Here is a 22,199-nt window from a genome sequence, read left to right as displayed (position 1 = left end):
GGCCCCAGCAGCTCCCATAAAGGGAAGAGCCGAACATAGCAGTTTGTCTGGGCTTCCCAGGGGGCAAAGCTCTGAGTCCATTCACACAGTAGAAGGGAAATTCTACCTACTCTGAGAGCATGTCACTCTGCCAGACATGAGGAGTAGAGTAGGCAACAAGATGGCCCTTGCCTTGCCCTTGTGAGGACCATGATCTAATGGTGGAAGGCAGACAATAAACAAACAAATCCACAAACCAGATAACTTCAGACAGTGTTAAAGTGCACCACGGAAGTGACTGAGTGATGTCATAGCGAGTGACAGGGTGATGGTGGAGACCGTGTTGGATAGGGTGTGGTCGGGTTTGGCTTTTCTGAGAAGGTGACTTTTGAGCTGAAGCCTGAAAGATGAGAAGCTACTCATGCAATGACATGAGAAAAATAGTTCAAGCACAGGAAAAAGCAAGTCCAAAGTCCAAATAATGACAAAATGGAGAAAAACGAGGTGTCTATATCATAACATTCTGATGAGTATGAGTTTGTATTTTATTAAAAGGGACTATATTTAATTGCCAAATTAATTTGTTTATTGACAAGATTATTGAGCTTTTGGAAGGAAAAGCATGCCAATCTGGGGAATTTCCTTTTTTATATATTATAAGTTAATGCTGTAAAGTTGATTTGGCTCCTTTCGTAGCTCTGGATTGAGCAAAGGTAAAATTTGATTTGATTGCTGTGAAGCTTCTGACCAAGAGAAACAACTGCAATGAAAAAGCAGTGACTAATCGAAGAATATGAATGCCTATATCATTCTGATTTGCATATTTGTATATAAATAATCAAACCGAGCCAGAATCTAGGGCACTTAAACGAGCCAATTTAATTATTTAAAAAACATTGCTGAAAAGAATTCCAGTATGTGGTGAAAAGTATTTAATATTTCCTTCAAAGTGTTTACTATTCTCAATATATAGATTTGGGGAGTAAATTTGAACCAATTTTCCCAAGTAATATTTCAAGATTTCCTTTGATGGAAACATGTTTTGGTTCACTTTGAAGATGATGAAGGAGTAAGATAAGATATTATTGGCTGTCCCTTAAGATAAGCTACTTTTGCTAGTATTCATCCTGACACTGTATTTCATGTTGTTCCATCTGGTATCTGATCTTGAAAGAATCATTCTGTTAGTTACTTACGTTTATCTTTAGTGAAAACGAAGTATAGGATTTACAGTGCTGTTGAACACACTAAGATTTGCTTATTCAATTTCTGAGTCATCTTTTACAAAATAGATCTCAAATTATGGTATTATTTTGTGGCTTTAGCTTTCACATTTTAGTGCAAATCTAATTACTTTTTTTTATTGTGGTAAAATACGTATAAGAAAATGTACCATTTTAACCATTGTTAAGTGTATAGTTCAGTGGCACTAAGTACATTCACATTTTTGGACAACCATCACCACCATCCATCTCCAGAACTTTTTCATCTTCCCAAACTGAAGCTCTGTATTTAATAACAATTTCCCATTCCTTCCTCTCCCTCACCACTGGCAACCACCATTCTACTTTACGTCTCTATGGAACTGGTTATTCTAGGTACCTTATCTAAGTAGAATGATGTAATATTTGTCCTTTTGTGTCTGGCTTATTTCACTTAGCATAATGTTTGCGAAGTTTATCCGTATTGTAGCGTGTATCAGAATTCCATTCCTTTTTAAGGCTGAAGAGTCTTCCACTGTATGTATATACCACCTTTTCTTTCTTCTTTTATCCCTTGATGGACATTTGCCTGTTTCCACCTTTTGACTACTGTGAATAATGTTGCTATGAACATGGGTGTACAAACACCTGTCCAAGTCTCTGTTCTTAATTCTTTTAGGTATAGACTTAGAAGTGGAACCGCTAGGTCATACGGTAATTCTTTGTTTAATTTTTTGAGAAACCACCACACTGTCTTCCACCTAATTATGTTTTGTGTTTTAATAATGGGAGACCACCTAGCATATATATTGGAAAGACATACACAGGTTCAAATCTCAGCTGTGCCACAGACTAGCAATCTGTGTGTTTCTATGAGAAAAAACAAAGGGTATATAGCTTGATCAACCACTATCAAACGTTAGAGTCAATTTGACTAAATTATAAGGTGTTCAAAGAGGGACTTGAAATACCATGAAAGAAGTCCCAAAACCTAAATAACTACTAGTGAATTCCCTTGGGAGAGGAAAAAATCTTCTATTATGCAAGTCATTAAACCCCAGTAAGCCTCAATTTCTTCATATGTAAAATGCAATAATTGGGCATGCTTCATTGGGTCATTGTTAGGATTAAATAAAATAATGCAAGTAAACACTTAGCAAGGTGTCTCACATAAAGTAACCACCCAATTAATGCTAGTTATAGCATTATTTACTAGTGTCAGAGTCTCTTAGCTACTCTTTGAACTACTTCAACCCCTGAAAGAAACAAAATAAACTAAATGCAACCCTGTAGATGCCATAGTCAATAGGACCTATTCACAATCCTATCGATGGAATTGGATTGACAGAATGGCAGATTTTATGGATTCTGCGAAAACCTATATAAAAATCCTCTAAAAAGAGCCTAAGTTATTGACTGCACACAAACACAGTCTCATCTGATTTCTCTTTTATAACCCCTGGAGTGATTGTATTGTCATTTAAGGCAAAATTAAGAACTCATTGGGCTGAAAATCAATAAACTTTACTTTTGCTGATGTAAGCCCAATGCTGACTAGTTAAGTAATCCCACTTGATCAACAGACACCTGACAATTGTTCCCCATCCCCAACTACCATATGGATACTATGAGAAATAATAATGCTATAACGTCTTTAAGTTTTCTAAAAGAAATGAATAAGAATGCAAGTGATACTTATTTTTAATGTTTATAACTCTTATTCTTCAAGTCAGCTTTATTTCCTCTCTCTGAATGCAGCTGTTTTGTTTTGTTTGATGTTTTCTGTGTTTTTTTGGCTTGTTTTACTAAAAACCCAACACTTTAGAAGTCCAGTCATTGAGATTTTCAGGCAAATTTCGAAAAATAAATTCTTTAATAACAGGAGAAAGTGGACTTGTTTGTAATTCAGGGTTTAGGCAACAGAGGAGGGTCTTGCAATCATTATAAGTAGTATGTATATAAGGGTGATAAAGTTGGTTTAATTAAACTGAGACAACTTCCTTCTGGAGTATTCTAGCTAAGAAAAGTTGGCTTTAGGTTAAAAAGCTGCTACAAAGAGTTCATCAAGGCCCTGAGTTTGCAGAGAGAGCTCAATTATTGCATTATTCTTTGGACTTGCTGAAAACTCAGCGTTCTACTTTCTTTTGGCAGCATTCGTCTCCTAGGATATGTGACTGTTTCCAGTTTTCCTACATCTTCTTTGGTGACAGAGGCCATGAGTCCTTCAAAATGTTGGACCAAAAAAATTGGCCACAGATTTACAATCCAAAAGCAAGGGGGGGTTCCTGAATTGATTCCAGCAATGAAGGACTTTGAGATCTCCTTCGTTATTTTGATGTCTATGCATTGCATATTTGTGCCCAGTTGGCTAGCCAAATGAATTTCAGACTTTCCCTTCTCCAACTAGCATAACGTTGTCTTAGATTATTTACTATTTTGCATTAAAATGGTTGGGAAAGTAAAAGGAAAAATTCTCTAGCGAGAATTGGCTTCTTAAAAAATTGTCATCTTGGACAGTCTAACATTTAGTGAAGGCATTTGTCATAAGTAACCTCAGATCCAACAGTTTATAGCAACGAATACTTTTAACTTGTGAGGTTTTATTTCCCTCATCCCAAGGAATTGGAAGAGTGAGGGACGAAGTAGACGGCGAAGAAAACAAACCTCGGTGACAAGCTAGTGCCTCCAGTGTGCATGTTCCCTGAGTAGTGAGTTATGAACACATGTTTATAAGAATCTACTCAAACAAATTTATGAGACTTAAATCCTGCCTTTGGAGATTCAGAATGCTCATTAGTATATTAAAGGCTCTGAAATGTCTCATAATATCGAAATCTCAATTTTCTTATATTACGTTATTTCAAAATGAAACCATTTTTGTGGAAAACCTTTTAATAACTTGTGACATAATGTTCTGTAGATCTCAGTTTGGGAAATGAAAAGTCATGATGATATCCACTCCTTTTCTTTTAGAAATATCATTTCTTCCCATTGATTTTTTTATCCCTGGTTTAATGGCAACAGATGATGACATGCAAAATCCTTTCAGCAGAAGAGTGATGAAGTTCCTCTGTAAGGTGGCTTCACCACAGGTTCTTCATGTAGCACAGTTCACATTTACTTAGGTTAATGAGTAAAACACAAGATAGCGCTGTTTCATTCTGGGATGCTGGATGTTTCTAGTCAAAGTAGGAATTAGATTTGGAGATTTTTTTTAAGAAACAAATGAATTAAGAACATTTAGTTTAGAGAGTGTCTTATGAACAAATTACAGTGAAATAGTTGCTATTCTAACTCTTTATCCTACCCAAAGCTACAGACATTTTTCTTTTTCACCTTGAAATTACCTGGGTTGAAAAACTAAATCTGTAAGCCGGTTTCAACATTGAGACGATGTAGTCGGTGCTCCAAGCCTCCTGTCTTCAATGAGAACCAGAGGGAAGGCCTTCAAGGGCTCTGATTTTTGCTGTACGGCCTTGAAGATGCAAACTTAATTACAGTGACCAGTGTTAGCCATCAATTCACCAGAAATTTCAACTATGCATTGCTAAGTGACCATTCACGGAAATTTCATTTGGAAACACACACGCAACAAGCAAATGATGGAATAATATTCTTGTTAAAATAGGACATTGAGCACAGTTTATATGGTGAAAGGACTGGGAAACTTATGGTTATAGGTTTTGAATTCAATAGACTGGGACAGGCTTTATTTTTTCCTCCTGAACTATTTCTTCTTTCCTTTCTGGAGGCATATTTACAGTTAAATAAGTAATATTAACCTTGTTTTATACTTGAATGGCCTGTATGTTTTGTTATTTCTGAGAATGATTTAAGCAGGGGTTGATACACTTTTTCTGTGGGTGGTTAGATAGTAAATATTTTATGCTTTACTGTTCATACAGTCTCTGGCACAACTACTCAACTCTGCCATTGTAGCATGAAAGCAGCCGTAGATAATGAGAAAACAAATGAATGTGGCTCTTTTCCAATAACATTTTAGTTTTGGGCACTGAAATTTGAATTTCACATCATTTTCACTTGTCACAAAATATTCTTTTTTTCCCCAAGAATTTAAAAATACAAAAGCCATTCTTAGCTTATGAGCCTTATAAAAATAGATGGTGGGTTGGATTTGGCCTGTGGGCCGTATTGTGCTGGCCCCTACTCTACAGCATCCTGCAGATATTTATTAACATTCATTGGGAGTGTCTCTGATACCCATCCATAACCCTCTAGCCTTAAACTGAGAGACCGGGCAAGGAGACTGACATCTGTTCTCTGTAGATGCTTAAGGAATCCACTCTTTAACGACTCTCTTTTGTTTAATCACTGTGAACCAGCGGAAGTACTTGGACCAATAAATCTAGTGTTTTGGAGAATAAAATATATTATTTTTGTAATAGATATTACTTGATAGCCATATAGACTGGGTTCAATTAAATGGGTGCAACCTGTAATTCATTTGAAATATCACTAGGTAGAATTTATTTCCTACTAAAGGTATTCATTCAACTGAGGGGCATCCAACAATTGAGAGTGTTGATCCCCTCATCCTGCCCCACCGTTCTACTTCACAATTTGTTCTAAAGAAATAGCCAGTATATTGCTGACTTCTGAGACAATTAATGATTTGGGGTCCAAGCAGCAGGAAAAGAAGCTGTTGCTGCCCATTGCTTGGTCTTGGCACCAGTCACGGGTGTCAGTAAATCTCAGACTCCCTGGGGCACCGTGTTTCATAAAAGGGAAGTGCTGACTGTGCAAACAGAGGCCATCAATTGGCCTTGGAGGCTGCTTCTCTGGAGAAGTTCCAAATATATTCTTAAAGGACCTGCCAAGCTCCACATGTCTTAGTGGCAACCATTTGCTGCCAACAGTTTGAGATGTAAAGGGCTGGTAAGTAGTTTTTCATCAGTGGATCACAAGTGGCATATTCTAGAGCTGACCTTCAACATTAACTAATACCATGGTGTCGGAGGGGTTAAATTAGTGGTTTCCAGACACTCTGTGGACAAGTGCCAATCTAAGCAACAGTTTTCTTAGTCTGTGGTGAAAAGAGAAAAATTAAGGCACTGAAACAAGCTTTTCATGAAGCTAAAACTACTCAAATGTTTAATCCTAGGATTATATCCTTTCTTGTTGTGTGTGTGTTTAGTATTTAAGGATTGTGGAAACAGAAATTTTTTTTCATAGTGAAAACTTAGATGAGTGATCTGCCTCTCTGATCCCCAGTTTTCTCATCTGTAAAAGGGGGCTAACAATAGTGTCTGCTTAGTATGGTTTTTGTAGGAATTAAGAGATTATCCATAAAAAGTGTTCAGCATAGTGCCTAACACATAGTAATGAATCAGTAAATGTTAGCTATTATTACTACCATTATCATTAGGCATCATAGTTTTTAATGCCATTACTTGGGAAATAAATAAAAGCCACCCAGTGTTGGTGTCCCCTTTCTTCCCTAGTTTTTTTTAGGGGAATGGGATTTTCTAATCCGCAAAATCCAAATGTATAAGTGTAATTTTCAATAAGTTCTATGCAGACAACTTGTTTACGTATCTGAGATGGAAAAAAACCAAAACAGAACAGAAGTGACCTACTTTAATTAGGACAACAATATTCATTTAAGTGAAAGAGGACAGTGCCTGAGCTGACGGAGTGGGAATGGAGATGGAAAGCCGAGAGTTTATTCAACATTTATTTTTGATATAAAATAGTTGAGAGTTACTGATGGTTTGAATGTGGGGAAGAGGGAAAGAAGAAAATCAAGAATGAATCCTAGGTGTTTGCTTGAGTAGTCAGGTAGATGGATGTGACTTTTTGCTGAGATGGAAAAGAGGGGCGCTGAGGGGGTTGGGCCATGTTGAGTCATGCTCAAGAGTTCTTGTTTGGATACATAGAATGACTGTGAGACATTTCAACGGTGATGTCAAGTAGGAGGCTGGGATTGAGTGGCCAGAGATGAGTGGAGAAGTCTGGGCTGGAGATAAAAAAGATGTGGTTTTCAAGTCTGTGGGGATTGATGAGTCTGCCTTGGGAGACAATATGAAAGCAAAAGGGGAGAGGAACCCTAATATTTAGAAGTCAGGAAGAGGAAAGCAATCCCCTGAGGAAATTGAGAAGGAACAGCCAGTGTGGAAGACAAAACATTTGTCCTGAAATTTAAGAGAGAAGAATGTTTCAAGAAAGAGGGTAGTCACATACAATGAATGCTCCTGTGTGGTTGAGTAAATAGAGAAATATCTATGGGATTAGGCAACCTGGAGGATATTGGTGATACTGACAAAAGAAGTTCAGTGGGTTGTGGAGGCATGAGCCAGACCATGGAAAGTTAGGAGTGTATGCGAGTTGAGGACATAGACACAGCAAGTGTAGTCAACTCTTTCAAGAAGTTTGGTCGAAAGGGAAGCAGAGAAATAAGCCAACAGCTGAAGCTGAATATGATGTTAAGGGAGGAATATTATTATTTTTTTAAAAAAGGAGATACTAGAGCAAGTTATGCTGATGAAAATCAACCAATGCGAAGGCAAGAGACTTTTAAGTCATGTGACCAGGAACCGGTGCAGGCCCACCGGGCACTGCATTCAGAAGAGCCCCACACTTGGGCTTTAATGCTTTGCAGTTGCTGCCTCTAAATTCTGACTAATTTTATCTTTGAATTTGTGTTTGTAAGTTAGGTCTGATGGGACAGTGGATCATGCCCCAGGGGCTTGGAGTCTTGGCTCACAGGCTGCTGCCTCACCAGGAAGGGTTCTAGTTGGTGCTCCTGGTGCTGCCCTGTCTCCTCCTGCCCTCTGTCCATGGCAGGGGTCTGGGTGCTGATGTTAGAATAGTCAAGGATGAACACCCCCATGATATCCCCAAATATGGCATGGTGGTGGCTGTCATTGCTACAGGCTGGCAGTTTGTCTGATCAGTGGCCATCTAGAGCCTGTCTCTTGGGCTTTCCTCCACCCTCACCTTCCCATCCAGATAAACGGGTGTATCCAGACTGAGTATGTTATGGAGTTCAGTTTGTAAGCAAGTGATGTGAAGGTGTACTCACCACCCAGTAACATTCCTGTTACGGATGGTGGCAGAAACGTCCCATAGTCATAATACACTTTATCATCAGATCAGCCAGCAATGTAACATAGCAGGAGGATTAAGCCACTGACTTGAAATCAAATAGCCTCATGGCTAGATCCTGAATCTTGATATAAAATGTATTTCATTTATTTCAGATATAGATATCATCCCAGGATGGCTAACCGGAATGGATTTATAATATTAAATAAACAAACGTAGGGAATTGCTTTTCAATAAGAATACAACACTCATGTGCCTCCCATTGGATCTTGCTCTCGGAGAGCTGAGTCATTTCATTTCACAGTGACATTCGTCTTCACTTCTACTGTAACTCAGATGCATGTCCTCTAGACCACGTTATTCCTGAAGTGTCAGGGGTTGATATGTGACACCTTTTCTTCCCTGAAGTTGACTATGCAGTTCATCGCTACTCTTGAGTTTTGCTTGTCTTCCTCTATTCATTTCGATTCCAAGAACAACAATTTCAGTGACTTTCATCCATGTCTTTCACCATTCGTTTCACCATCATTATTGTCATTGCTTATTCTTCAATCTTTTTTAGATCAACATAATTTGTATGATACCATGTGGGATAATTTTGATTTACTTTTATAAAATATTGAAGCTATGCCTCTTCAGAGAAGTTCTTTTTGATAACTTCTTCATTTTCTGTCCAGGGTATAACATACCAGCAAAAATGTTCTAAACTAAGGCTTGATTGAATCATTAAAAAGAATTTCTGTTTAAGTCTTATGTTCCTAATCAATAACTAAAATTGGCTTGCTTACTTTCCTCGGGGGGTTTCCACTGAAGACTACGGTGTCGATATTTCCTATGGTTAACATTTTGTAGGGGTATCTACTATAAAGGTAGATGAATTTTATTGTAGCTGTTCTTAGGAAATATGTATTTAAATGTATATTTAAAAGCAAGTTTTATGATTATAAAAGTAGTACATCTGAGTTATAGAAGCTTGGAAAATAAAATTAGGAAGAAAAAATTACCCATAATGCCTCAACCCACAGATAACTACTGCTAATAGTTTGGGGACGTTCGTTTTGCAAACTCCATCTCCATTCTGGCATCCTTCATCCCTCTTACCCACTATATTTTTCTTCATATTTCTTGTTTTAATTTATTTATTTGCCTTGATAATTGTATTTTTCCTCTCACTAGAAAGTAAACTCAGTGAGGACAGGATTTTTGTCTGTTTCATTCTCTTTTATATCCTCAATACCTACCTTGTTGGATAAATGAATACATTAATAGTCTTTTATCTGTGTATGTGTATAAAAGGCGTTTGATATATTTGGGATGATGTACTATGTACTTCTGTATCCTCATTTTCACTTACATCGTGAGTAGTTTATCCCAATTTCTTAAAATTTGTTGATTTCTTGAAAGTATAACTTAGTGGCTATGCAATTTTACAACATGACCATATTACAATTTAATGTACACACAGTTTTAAACATACCTACGTGCTGAAATACAATGGAGTTCTCTTAGATTGCACTTGCTTTTTTGTGATGTTTAATAATTTTTAATCCTGAAAAATATTTGGATGGCATAAGGGAAGAAATAAATATTCTTTATTTTGGAGTATTAAATCATCACTATAGTAAAATAATATCCAAAGCAATTTTATTTTTTTATTTAGATAGGATTAATGATAAGTATGAATATTATTTAATAAATAAATACAGTCACTTGAATGAGTTATGGAGATTTTTGCGCCATTTGCTCAAAGTTGATTTTTTTAAGCATTTTTTTTTACTGTGGAAATATATATATTACATAAAAATGTTTAAAATGACAAATTTTAAGTATAAAATTCAGTGGCATTAAGTACATCCACAATATGTACAACCATCACTACTATCCATTTCCAGAACTTTTTAATCATCCCAACCAGAAACTCGGTACTTTGTAAATAACAATTCCCCAAGTGCCCCTTCCTCCAACCCCTGGTAACTCTATTCCACTTTCTGTCTTTGTGAAATTGACTCTTCAAAGTACCACATATAAGTGGAATCATACAATATTTGTCATTTTAAGTCTGGCTCGTTTCACTTAGCATAATGTCTTCAAGGTTCATCCGTGTTGTAGCGTGTGTCAGAACTTCATTCCTTTTTATGGCTGTATAATATTCCATGGTACATATATTTTGTTTATGCATTTATCTGTTGATGGACACTTGGGTTGCTTCCACTTTTGGGCCATTGTGGATAATGCTGCATGAACGTTGGTGTACAAGTATCGGAGTCCCTGCTGTCAGTTCTTTGGTGTATATATCTAGGAGTGGACTTTCTCAAAGATGCCTCAGAGTTCATCTATTACAGGCATTTACCTGTGGGGCTGCATTTACATTGACACGATGGGGGAGAATAAAGTTTCTGTTGCCTTAAGAATATTTTTCAAGAAGGAACCTTGTGGTCCACTGATGACTAGAGTTAAGACTGTGCCTGATTCCTGAACCCATACATCACCCCTGGACATGCCAGAGCTTTTGCTTATCCATACTGAAGGGTAGGATGCTTGGAATACCAGGATCTGTCAGTTTATTTTTGTTCAAAATGTGCTGACAACGAACATTTCAATGGTCAGCAGATTCAGTTAAGGATAGAAATAACACACAGCAGAAGTACTTCTTAATCTTCCTCCTCTTAGTGCTGAGCTTGGCACCACAGATACCAAAGAATTACAGAACCCTCTCTTCAAGGATCTTAAAAACTGCTTTCTTGCCCTGCTTGACAACCTTCTCAAATATACTCCTTGATCAGTAGGAGTACACTTCCATCTATTCATCTATTGGCAGTAGAATTAGCCAGTCCTTCTTCTGTCTTTTAACATTTCATCATATTTTTAAAAATGCCACTCACTTAAGTGATTTTTCCTGTGTTTTGAGATGGATGTGGAAAGCATGTGCTACTATCTAGTGGTAGCAAGCTTAGATTTTGGAGTCAGAGACACCAAATTAGTTTCCTATTATTAGTCTCCTACGGCTGTCGTAACAAGTACCACAAACTGGATGGTTTAAGACAATAGAAGTTCTCAGCATTCTGGAAGCTGGAAGTCTGAAATGAAGTTATTGGCAGGGCCATGCCTTATGGAGTCCCCTAGGGGAGGATGCTTCCTGGCCTCTCTGTGCTTCTGGTGGCCCGAGGCATTCCTTGTGTTGTGGCATCATCATTCCAATCTCCACCTCTGTCTCCACATAGTCTTCTGTCTGTGTCTGTGTCTGTGTGCAGACTTCTCTCTCCTCACAAGGACAGCAGTCATATTGATTTAGGGGCCTAACTTACTCCAGTATGACCTCATCTTTACTTAACTAATTACATCTGCAACAACGCCATTCCCAAATAAAGTCACATTCTGAGGTACTGGGGCCTATGACTTCAACGTATATTTTTGGGGGATACTCAACTCATAACCAATATCCTTGATTGGATTGCTAACTCCGGCTATTACTAGCTCTATGACCTTGAGCAAGTTATCTACTCTCTTCAAGTCTCAGTGTTTTACTTGCATTTTGGGGCTAATAGGTGAAATAATGCAAGTCAAATGCCCAGCACAGTGCTTCATATACTAAAGATTGGAGATTATCATTAGATTTGTGGAGGGGGCTTATACTCATGGTTTTATGTTAGGAGTCTGGTTTAGAAGTACCGTCTTTCATTTAGAGGAGATCTAATTGTTAACATGGGATGTACAAATAGGATTCTGAGGAACCTGCATTTTATACAAAGATTAGTTTGGTTGTTGGCATTCTTTTTTCTCCTTGGAAAAAGGGTCCATGTATTCAACAGAGGAATCCATGCCATCTCCTCAAATTTAAGAATGTGCTTGCACTCATATTCGTGGTATTCTTGGGGTAGAAGGATACAGGGAACCTTCAGTCTAGAAAACAGAGCTGAGTCAGAGAGACAGGCAGATGTCAGGTGGAATAAGGGAGACCAGTGCTTACAGGAGTGCTTCTCCAAGTGTGGGACTTTTCTTAGGTCATCTCATTTTATCTTCATTGCAAATTCTGAGGAAGGTATCAGCCGCACTGATTTACAGAGCAGAGAAGTGAGACTCAGCAAGGTTAGAAAACCTGCGCAAGTTCCCACGACTAGGAAGAGGCAGAGCTGGGATCCTCACCCGCTCTGTCTGCCCCCAAAGCCCGAGGCGAGTGCTTTACATCTGCTCAGTATTTGCTCATCCTCTTACTAGTTAGACTCTTCACATTATCATTAGATGTAAATAAGAAAGCTATTATCTTCCCATCATCTGGATGAGAATACAAGTCTAAAACTTATCTTAAAAAAACACTAGCTAAGAGATGGCTATCTCTGACTCCTACTAAGTTCTTTTTTCCAAAAAAAAAAAAGCAAAAACAAAAATAGCTCTTGTTTATTGAATGCCTACTATACTCTCATTTCATTTAATCCCCACCACAGCCCTGTGAGGTAGGTATCATTCTGTCTATCTTAGGCTGAAAAATAAAATGGAAGCAAGACTTCCAGGGGAGATGGTGAGTGAAACTCCTTTCTCTGCTTCTATTCCCCAAGGTTTGGCAAGTGTCATGTGCTTCTGGAAGAAGAGTTGAAGCAGGAGGTCTAAAATAAGGAGGATTATTTGAATATCTGTATAAAAACTGGTCATGTCCTTTCTACCACTTTGTCAACAGAAAAAAAAAGAAAAAATTTTTCTTCTCCACCCTTTCAGACAAGAGGATGATAGAATCTTTTCTGGAGATTTTGACCAAACCAAGAAGGAAGATATCTAAAGTTATTGACATTAGAGTTTTTCCAACTCAACATCTGGACCATAGCTCTCTAGACTGAGGCTTACTATTGACAAGCTCTACCCACATGCTCAGAAATTCCAAACAGGGGCTCAGGTCTCCACACTTAAATATTAGCAGACAGCCGAGGATATGTGGAAAAGGCTTATAATAGGACTGACAGAGACTAAAACAAATGAGCAGAAAAAAAAGCAACTTAAGGAAAACGATCAGGGAGATGTAAATATAGCAACCAGAAATTTTTTTAAAAATAGAAAAAAACATACCCTATGACCCAGCCATCCCATTACTGGGTATCTATCCTAAGAATCTGATATCAGAAATCTCAAGAGTCCGTTGCACCCCTATGTTCATCGCAGCATTATTTACAATAGCCAAGACATGGAACCAGCCTACATGCCCAGAAACTGATGATTGGATAAAGAAGATGTGGTATATATACACAATGGAATACTACTCAGCCATAAAAAAAGACAAAATTGGCCCATTCACAACAACGTGGATGGACCTCGAGGGTATTATGTTAAGCGAAATAAGCCAGTCAGACAAAGACGAACTCTATATGACTCCACTCGTAGGTGGAATTTAGTATATTGATATGGAGATCTGATCGGTGGTTATCAGGGAAAAGGGGGGGTGGGGGGAGGGCACAGAGGGGGAAGTGGTGTACCCACAACATGACTAACAAAAATGTACAACTGAAATCTCACAAGGTTGTAATCTATCATAACATTAATAAAAAAAAAAAAAAGGTAAAAAAAAAAATAGAAAAAAACAATACCAAGAAGGCAGCCTTCAGAGAGCAAAAATTAACTTTAGGGGGAAAAAAATTACAATATGAATGGAAAGATTCAAAGAAGGTTTAGAAATTTAAGGAAATTTCCCAGAATAATGAGTGAACAGACAGAGATAGAAAATGAAGGGTAAATATGAGAAAATTTAAGGACCAGTTAAAACTGCTATTTTTAAGTAGTAGGAGGTGCAGAAAGAGAGGAAATCATTACTACATAATTTAAGGGAAAAAGAAAAGCCTAGAATTTAAGGCTACAAGTTTCCAGATTGAATGAGACTGTCAAGTGCCCAGAACAATGAATAAAATAAGCCCATATAGTCATGAAATTTCAAAACATTCAACAGAAATATACAATCTTGCAAGTTTCCAGAGACGAAAGCTATTACATCAAAGGACCTGGCATCAAAATCACTTTAGAATTCTCAATAGCAACATAAAAAGCTAGAAATTAAGGAGAGCAATATGTACAAAATTCTGAAGGAAAATAATTTCCAACCTGTAATTCAATACTCAGCCAAACCTCTCAATTGAGCATGAGTAGGATTAAAATATTTTTCATATATGCAAAGCTTCAAAAATTTACCTCCCATGCACAGGCTGGCCCAGTGACATAGTGGTTAAGTTTGCACGCTCTGCTTTGGTGGTTTGGGGTCCACCAGTTCGGATCCCGGGTATGGACCTAGTACCGCTTGTCAGGCCACACTGTAGCAGCATCCCACAGAAAATAGAGGAAGACTGTCACAGATGTTAGCTCAGGACCAATCTCCTCACCAAAAAAACTATATATAATAATACCTCCTATGCAATCTTTCTTACTAGGCAGTTGTAGGATGTACTCCACAAAAACCCTGGAGTAAAACAAGAAAGAGGGACAGTGCATGCAATAAGCAGGGAATCCGTCATTAAAGGGGAGCGAAAGAAATCCCCAAGATTGTGGAGAAGGGGAGCCCAGGACGATAGCTGTAAAGCAAGAAGGATAAACAGTCCAGGTGGGATTAGGTCAGAGGGCTCCAGTAGAGACTTTTTCAGGAAGATGGCAATATGACTGATGTGCTTGAACATGTTGAAAGGGAATTTAGACAACTAGAGAAGAATTGGAATTTGAGTTAGGAAAAAGGATATAGAAAAGTAAGTACATATCTACATATGTACTTATATTTAAACTAGACAATTATTAACTCCAGGGGAAAAAAATTGTTCAGGAAAGGAAAACTAATCATAGTTTACTACATGACTCAGGTGCGTGCACCATTTACATACTCATAATACTGGAAATACTGAATAGTAATCTAATTGAAATTATTATATGAGATATAGCTATATTGGAAAGATAGGAGCATATTGAGGTAAGGCCAAAAGACCAGAAAAGTGAGTTAAATCCTTACTTGCCATTTAGGAAATTCAATAAGTAAGACTGAAACTGAAAAGAAAAAATAACAAAACCATACTATTTGGAAGATCCAGTGGAAACTATCAAATTTATTATCTAAAAGAGGTAAAAGTGTTAGCCTCTTGGCTGGAAGAGATTGAAGAGTGAGACAAGAGGATCATAAGACTATTATTTTACCTGTGTTTTATAATAAACCTTCTAGAACTATTTGACTCTTTAAACTGCATAGAAGTGTAGATATAGATAAATAACTTTGATAAAAACTAAAAATGTTAAAAAGACAGAAAAATTATGGTGAGGGATGGAAACTAGACTTTTGGTGGTGAACACGGTGTAATCTATACAGAAGATGACATACAATAATGTACACCTGAAATTTATATGTTATAAACCAATGTTACCTCCATAAAAAAAGAAAAATTAATCAAAATGCTAATCATGGTTATATTTAGATGATTTCGTTTTTCTTCTTTCTACTTTTCTGGTTTTTTTTAATACCAAAAGCATATTAGTTTTATGTAAAAAATAATCTTCATGGTCAACTAGAAAATGAAGCTCAGAAAGGTCAGGTAAATTTCCTAGTTCCATTTATCTTGTAAGTGGTGGAGCCAGGATTCCAATGCAGTTTGGTCTGACTCCAATCACTTTTTTTTCTTTTTTGAGGAAGATTAGCTCTGAGCTAACATCTGCCACCAATCCTCCTTTTTTGCTGAGGAAGGCTGGCCCTGAGCTAACATCCGTGCCCATCTTCCTCTACTTTCTGTGTGGGATGCCTACCACAGCATGGCTTGCCAAGCAGTGCCATGTCTGCACCTGGGATCCAAACCGGCGAACCCCGGGCTGCTGAAGTGGAACGTGTGCACCCAAATGCTGTGCCACCAGGCCAGCCCTTCAAATCACTTTTTTATCTTTCATCAAAGCAGTCAATCTTCATTAAAAACCAAGAAGCTAAATTGTCATGCCACAATATTCTCTTCCCTCTCTGAAAAGTCTCTTTCTATACTATACAACACTAACTCTCGATTTCTTTCATTAATTTATTTGCCTATATATCTCTATATTTATACTCATCTAATTCCAGAAAGAAGAAAGACTGAATTCGAAAGAAACATACCCTACAGCAAAATAAAATAAAAATGAGGCAAGGGGCATTTGATTATCCAGGTGTTGAGTTCTCACTGATACTGCTGGATGAGTCACCCTCAGTTTCCTGAGGACATGACTTAGTCCCAAGCTCCTTTTGTTTTTCCATCAGTGCCTAGCAGAGTCCTGGGCACACAGAGGCTCAATCAATATTTGTTGATTGACTTGCTAGCAAAGCCATGGCTTCTGGAGAAGTGACTTTTGCTTCTTCCCTACCTTTCTATGACTGTCTTAAAATGATAGAAGTGAGCCTCTTTGTAACACTTCCATTTGGAAATGTAGGATGATGGCTAAACATTCATCTAATTAATGGAAAACTGTAAAATCCACTATTTAATTTTTTTCTCCCTTTCTTGGCAAATCAGTCAATATCCATTCTTAAAAATGGGCAAAGTGACAGCAGGACTTAGAAGAGGGGCTGCTTCCATCATCAATCTGATGAGGTATATGGCAGACTGTAATTTAACGTGGTACCTTTCTGTTGCCATAGTGAAATACATTTCCTTCTGTTCAGAGATTGTGCAGAACTGACAAAGCAAATACCCTCTGACTCCCGCTGTTAATTATCCTTCAGTTCCTGAGAGGTTTTCATTCATGTCCTCACTTAGGAGAGCCAGTCATTGTGAAGTTGATGGGGTGGAGAATGGCAGTTCTTGACACTTCTGAGCTCAAAGAGCAAATAAGTCAATCCTTGAGGTTTTGAAGATGCAAATCCAGTGCCTTTAGAGAAATCTGAAGTTGCCATATTAGAACAACATTCAAATGGAGACTTTCTTTATTGCTTAGCTTATTAAGAAGCCTTTTGATAATAAGTTGTTGGTAAGACATGTCTTGGAAGGTACCTATTGTAAATGATGCTATGCTAGGAAATCAACATGAAGGAAAGTATCTTTAAAAATTTTCCTCCAAAGCCATGCATGTTCTGTAAGACTTTAGTGATGGTACATTTTGCTTCCTTCTTCCGCTTAATGAGTGTGTATTATGCACCTGCTGCATGCTCAGCATAGTTCTAGGCGATATGGGTGTAGTGATAAACAGGATGGGCCTAATGTCTGTCTTCATAGAGGGTATATTCTTGGCAGTTTGTCCTCTGTAAAGTCCCAATGTCTATTTTGCCTGATATTTGGGCACGAGAAGTGATATTCTGGGCTGATGCTAAGGTGACTCATCTAGTAACAATAACAAAAAGCAGCAATAATAATGGTACATTTATTGAGTTCTTATTCTCTGCCAAAAATATTGGATAAGCATCTTTGATCTGGCTTATTTCACCTAGTCCTCATAATAACCTTAGAATGGATACTATATATGATCACAATTTTTCAGAGGAACAAAATTGAAACTCAGAAAGGTTAAATAACTTACTTAAAGTTCATAGCTAGTAAGTAGTACAGCCAAAACTCAAACCCACAATTTCATGCTCACAACCATCATGTTGTATCACGGAGCTTCTAGAACTCCTCTAATATTCAAGTCTGGAGCTTTGAGCCACACAGTCAGGTTCAAGTCCAAGCCCCACTCCTGGGAAGTTTGACTTTTTTGGGTCTCTAAGACATCTACAAAATAGCAATCACCACCACCTCATGGTGTTTTGATGAGCATTAAATAAGATAACGTATAAAAAGTGCCTGGACAGTGCCTATACATGTATGTACCTAATAGATAGTGAGTGTAATTATCAACTATGACCTAAGATGTGACACAGTGTAGGCAACAGAGGCCTATTAATCATTTACAGACACCGTTATTAATTTGCTTTAAACTCATGGGGCTGGGGGCAAGGATGGAAGGAGAGATTTAAGACCACTGAAATCAAATTAAATAATCAACACATATCTATTGAGATCCTCTTCGCCCTGGGGTCTAGGTCTCTCAGTAGGCACATCCTCCCTGTCGTCCTCTGCTTGGTCAGCTGTTGAATTCCTACCTGTTCTGTAAGGCCCAGCTGAAATGCTGCCCCTCCTTGAAGCTCTTTTACCTTCTACAGTAGGAAGAGATTTCTCCAACCTTAGAACTCCTGTGTCTTTTACTGTATAGAGCAGTGGATCCTAAATAAAGACCTGCAGACTGGTTCCAGGCAGTTTCCATCAAAATCTCCTAAGGAGCTGATTAAAATACGGATTCCCAGGTTCAGCCTCCAGAGTCTGATTCAGATAAGGCCCTTGAATCTGCATTGTTAAAAAAGTGTTTTGTGTGATTTTAATGAGTGGACACATTTGGGAATCACTGTAGGACCACTCATGTGGCTCTCAATACATACATATTACTTTATATTGTACTTATTTATGTATATGTTTCATCTCTTTTCCTGGGAAATTATCTTTCTAATACTCTATTCAATGCAGGGATAAAATGTAGAAAATCTATAGGGAAGACTAGAAAGAGCAAGTCCCTTGCAACACTTCTCAGGTTTTTTTTTTTTTTTAAAGATTGGCACCTGAGCTAACAACTATTGCCAATATTTTTTTTTTCTGCTTTATCTCCCCAAATCCCCCCTGGTACATAATTGTATATCCCAGTTGCAGGTCCTTCCAGTTGTGGCCTGTGGGACGCCACCCCAACGTGGCCCGATGAGCGGTGCCATGTCCGCGCCTAGGATCCACACCAGTGAAACCCTGGGCCGCTGCAGCGGAGCGCATGAACCCAACCACTCGGCCATGGGGCCGGCCCCAACGCTTCTCAGGTTTTAATCACCTCCTCTGGGCTGTTGCGTCAGATTCCCCTGGACTAGATTGGCTGTTCCTGCTATACGTCCCCATGACACTGTCATCTCCCTACAACAGTGGTGTTTATATTAGTTGGAACTTGAATTAGTTTTGCTAAAAAAGTAAAAATAAAAAATTGAACTATTGGAAGGATGTTGGGGATACCTGCAGAGTAATCAAAATAGGACCTATAAGGATATAGAGCCACACACTTTTATGCCATCGGGGCTTCCTGGTTATCATGTCAGTCTACTCTAGTCCATGTATCAGCTTTATTCCCTCGGATTTACTCACCTGCTTTTTCTACATTTAGCCAGTTCTGTTCTCATGTTCAATAAGCTTTGTGACGGAGGGGGAGCATGCATTTCCAGATCTGAAAATCCTGCGTGAGTATGTACTTAGGATGGCTTAGGTCACAGTCCCACTCCTAGACCAAGCTTTCTGGCTATGGGTTGGGATATGATGAGTGACAGATACCAATGACTGCACATAGTTGATGGGACCAGTCTTGTTAAAGAGGGTCTGTGAAAAAGAAGGGCCCTGCATAAGAAGAGGAGAAGCAGAAATATGGGCATTGTTGTAAGCCAGGTCTTCATCTGGCTCTGTGCTGTGTATCCTGCTTCCTTGGGCATGGTTATCTGTGTTTAATGGGCCGCCCCAGAGAACAGGGTCCCAGGGCAGCTCTGGAGTCCACTTGAATGGGACTCCACCACACTGCCACTTCCCTACAATTGGCCGTGGAAAAATTTCTTAATTACTCTGGGCTGCAGTTTGCCCATCCAAAAAAAAAAAAGGCAATAATACTAGGACTATTTCATCAAATTGATGGAACATTGAGATGATGTATGTAACATGCTTGTTCCACTAGATTCTAAGCCCCATAAAAGCAAGTGACCTTGGTGTTCTTTCTCCCCAGTACCCAGCACAATGCCTGGCTATTACTACGTAAGCAACCAGTAAATGTTGTCTGTGAATGTAGGCTGAGTTCAGTGAGCAATGTCTGTGAGCAGCTTTACTCCAAGTATCTATCCTGCTATACTGAGGGAAAAAATCAAATGTGTATATATATATATAATTTATAAATTTAAATATATAATTTATATATATTTGTATATATTATATATAAATTATTTTCTGTCTGGACTGGAGGGAAGGAGGGGGACGTGTGGCCAGCTAAGCAATTACTGTTTCCATGTTGAATTGGCTTCGCCTTTAGAGGATCACAGCCTGGAGCAGTGTCGTGTTTAAGCAGCAAATTTGCATAGCAAATTAACACAAAAAAAGGCAAGCAACACTTTCACTTGACCTTTTTTTATACATATATAGTTTTTTTCTCTGGGGAATTTATCTTATTTTGATATTCTTGAACTTTTTCAGACTGGACTAGTTTAATTTGCTATCAGTTGAGACCAGATAGCATTGGAGTTTAACTTGTGCTGTATAAGTGAAGCATTTCCTAAATAAATCATCAGCGTAAGCAAGATATGGAGGGCCTGCTTTATTAGGATATTCCCTCAAAGCCCTTTAAAATCATCCACTTACTACCAGTCGTGTTGGCATGACTGTGTACAAGGAAGTTATCAATTGGTTTAGCTTTTAATTTCAGCAGTAGCAGAAGGACTTTTTGGAAATTTTGGAATTTGGAAATTTTTTATTCTGTATATCTTGAGTAGATACAACATAATTTATTCTAAGTTTGTACTCTAGAAAAAGATTGCAAAAATGAAAGCAGCAGCAATGACAAAAATATCTATGTCAAAAGTTACTGACATGGTCCAGCCCTGATAGCCTGGTGGTTAAGTTTGGCACGCTCTGCTTTGGCAGCCCAGGTTCCATTCCCAGGCATGGACCTAGACCACTCATAAGTGGCCATGCTGTGGTGGCAGCTCACATACAAAATAGAGAAAGATTGGCCACAGATATTAGCTCAGGGTGAATCTTCCTCAGCAAAAAAATAAAAAATAAAAAAATAAAAATTTACTGACTTAAAATATGAGTATGTGCTTTTAACAATCTTGAAATAAAAAATGCCTTCCTAAGACGCAAACCTAGAGAGATGAAAAGAAAAAGATTTGACTATATGAAATTTGACTATATAAGATATAAATTTAAAACTTATGTTTTCTACATTGTTAAAGTGTTTTAAAGTCAAAAGCCAAATGGACAGCCTGAAAAAATATTCCTGACATATGCTAAAGAGTTAATTTACTTAACATTTTAGGTGTACTTGCAAATCAAAAAGACTAATAATTCATTAAAAGCAGCCAAAATATATGAAGACATTTCTCCAAAAAGAATACATATACAAAGATATGAGGCTTTGCTCATTAAAAAAAATATAAAGTAGATCAATAATTCATTTTTTTTCACTTGTCAGATCCAGGATAGTTGATGTAATAGTGTTGGCAAGGCAGTGGACAAAAAAGTCATTTTTACACATTATTGGTAAGCAGGAGATTTGGTATAACACCTTTGGAGGGCTAGTTTACAATATCTGTTAAATTGGAAAATTCCAATATTCTTTGTCCTAGCAGTTCTACTTTTATAAAGTTAGCCTACAAACATGTACACAAAAGCTAACCAGGGATCTTTGTGGTAATATGGTAGGTAATAGCATATAATTGACCATCTTTGAGAAGTCCGTCAATAGGCTAAATATTTTATGGTACATTTATCCAATGAAATGAAAAGGAGCTTTGAAATAATCAGATGGATCTCTAAGTGATGGTGTGAATTGACAGAGACAATATAATTATGTCTCTTGCCTTCTGGGAGTGGAACTAGAAATTTGAATGGAAGAAGACAATTTTTATTGCAAAATTGTACTTTTCTATCATTTGTAATTTTTAGTTTTCAGTGGACCAGACATCATACTTCTGGTTTCTAGCATCTCATCTTCAAAAGCACCTGCGAGTCAGGTATACTTAGCTCCATTTTTACAGATGGGGACATAGTGATTGGGAAAGATTGAGAACCTTATCTTAGGTCACACAGCTGGTGTCCTTATTCCATCATCAATAGAAAAACAAGAAGTACAGTTCTCAATAGTCTCACATACGTTTGTGATTCGGTACTTACTAAGGCTGGGGTCATTTTTCTTTTAGGAAAAAATAAAATATTTTCCAAATATTTT

General features: G+C 37.8%; 1 protein-coding gene across 1 annotated transcript in view; it reads left to right on the top strand.

Annotated features, from left to right (window-relative positions):
• Positions 1-22,199, top strand: part of STK32A (serine/threonine kinase 32A) — a 114,329-nt gene that overhangs the window by 5,001 nt on the left and 87,129 nt on the right. The gene's annotated exons all lie outside the window — the stretch shown is intronic.

This window comes from Equus caballus, chromosome 14 (genome assembly GCF_041296265.1).
Source record: "Equus caballus isolate H_3958 breed thoroughbred chromosome 14, TB-T2T, whole genome shotgun sequence".
NCBI lineage: Eukaryota > Metazoa > Chordata > Mammalia > Perissodactyla > Equidae > Equus > Equus caballus.
The sequence above is the reverse complement of the archived record's forward strand: the minus strand, read 5'-3'. Positions and strand labels throughout refer to the sequence as shown.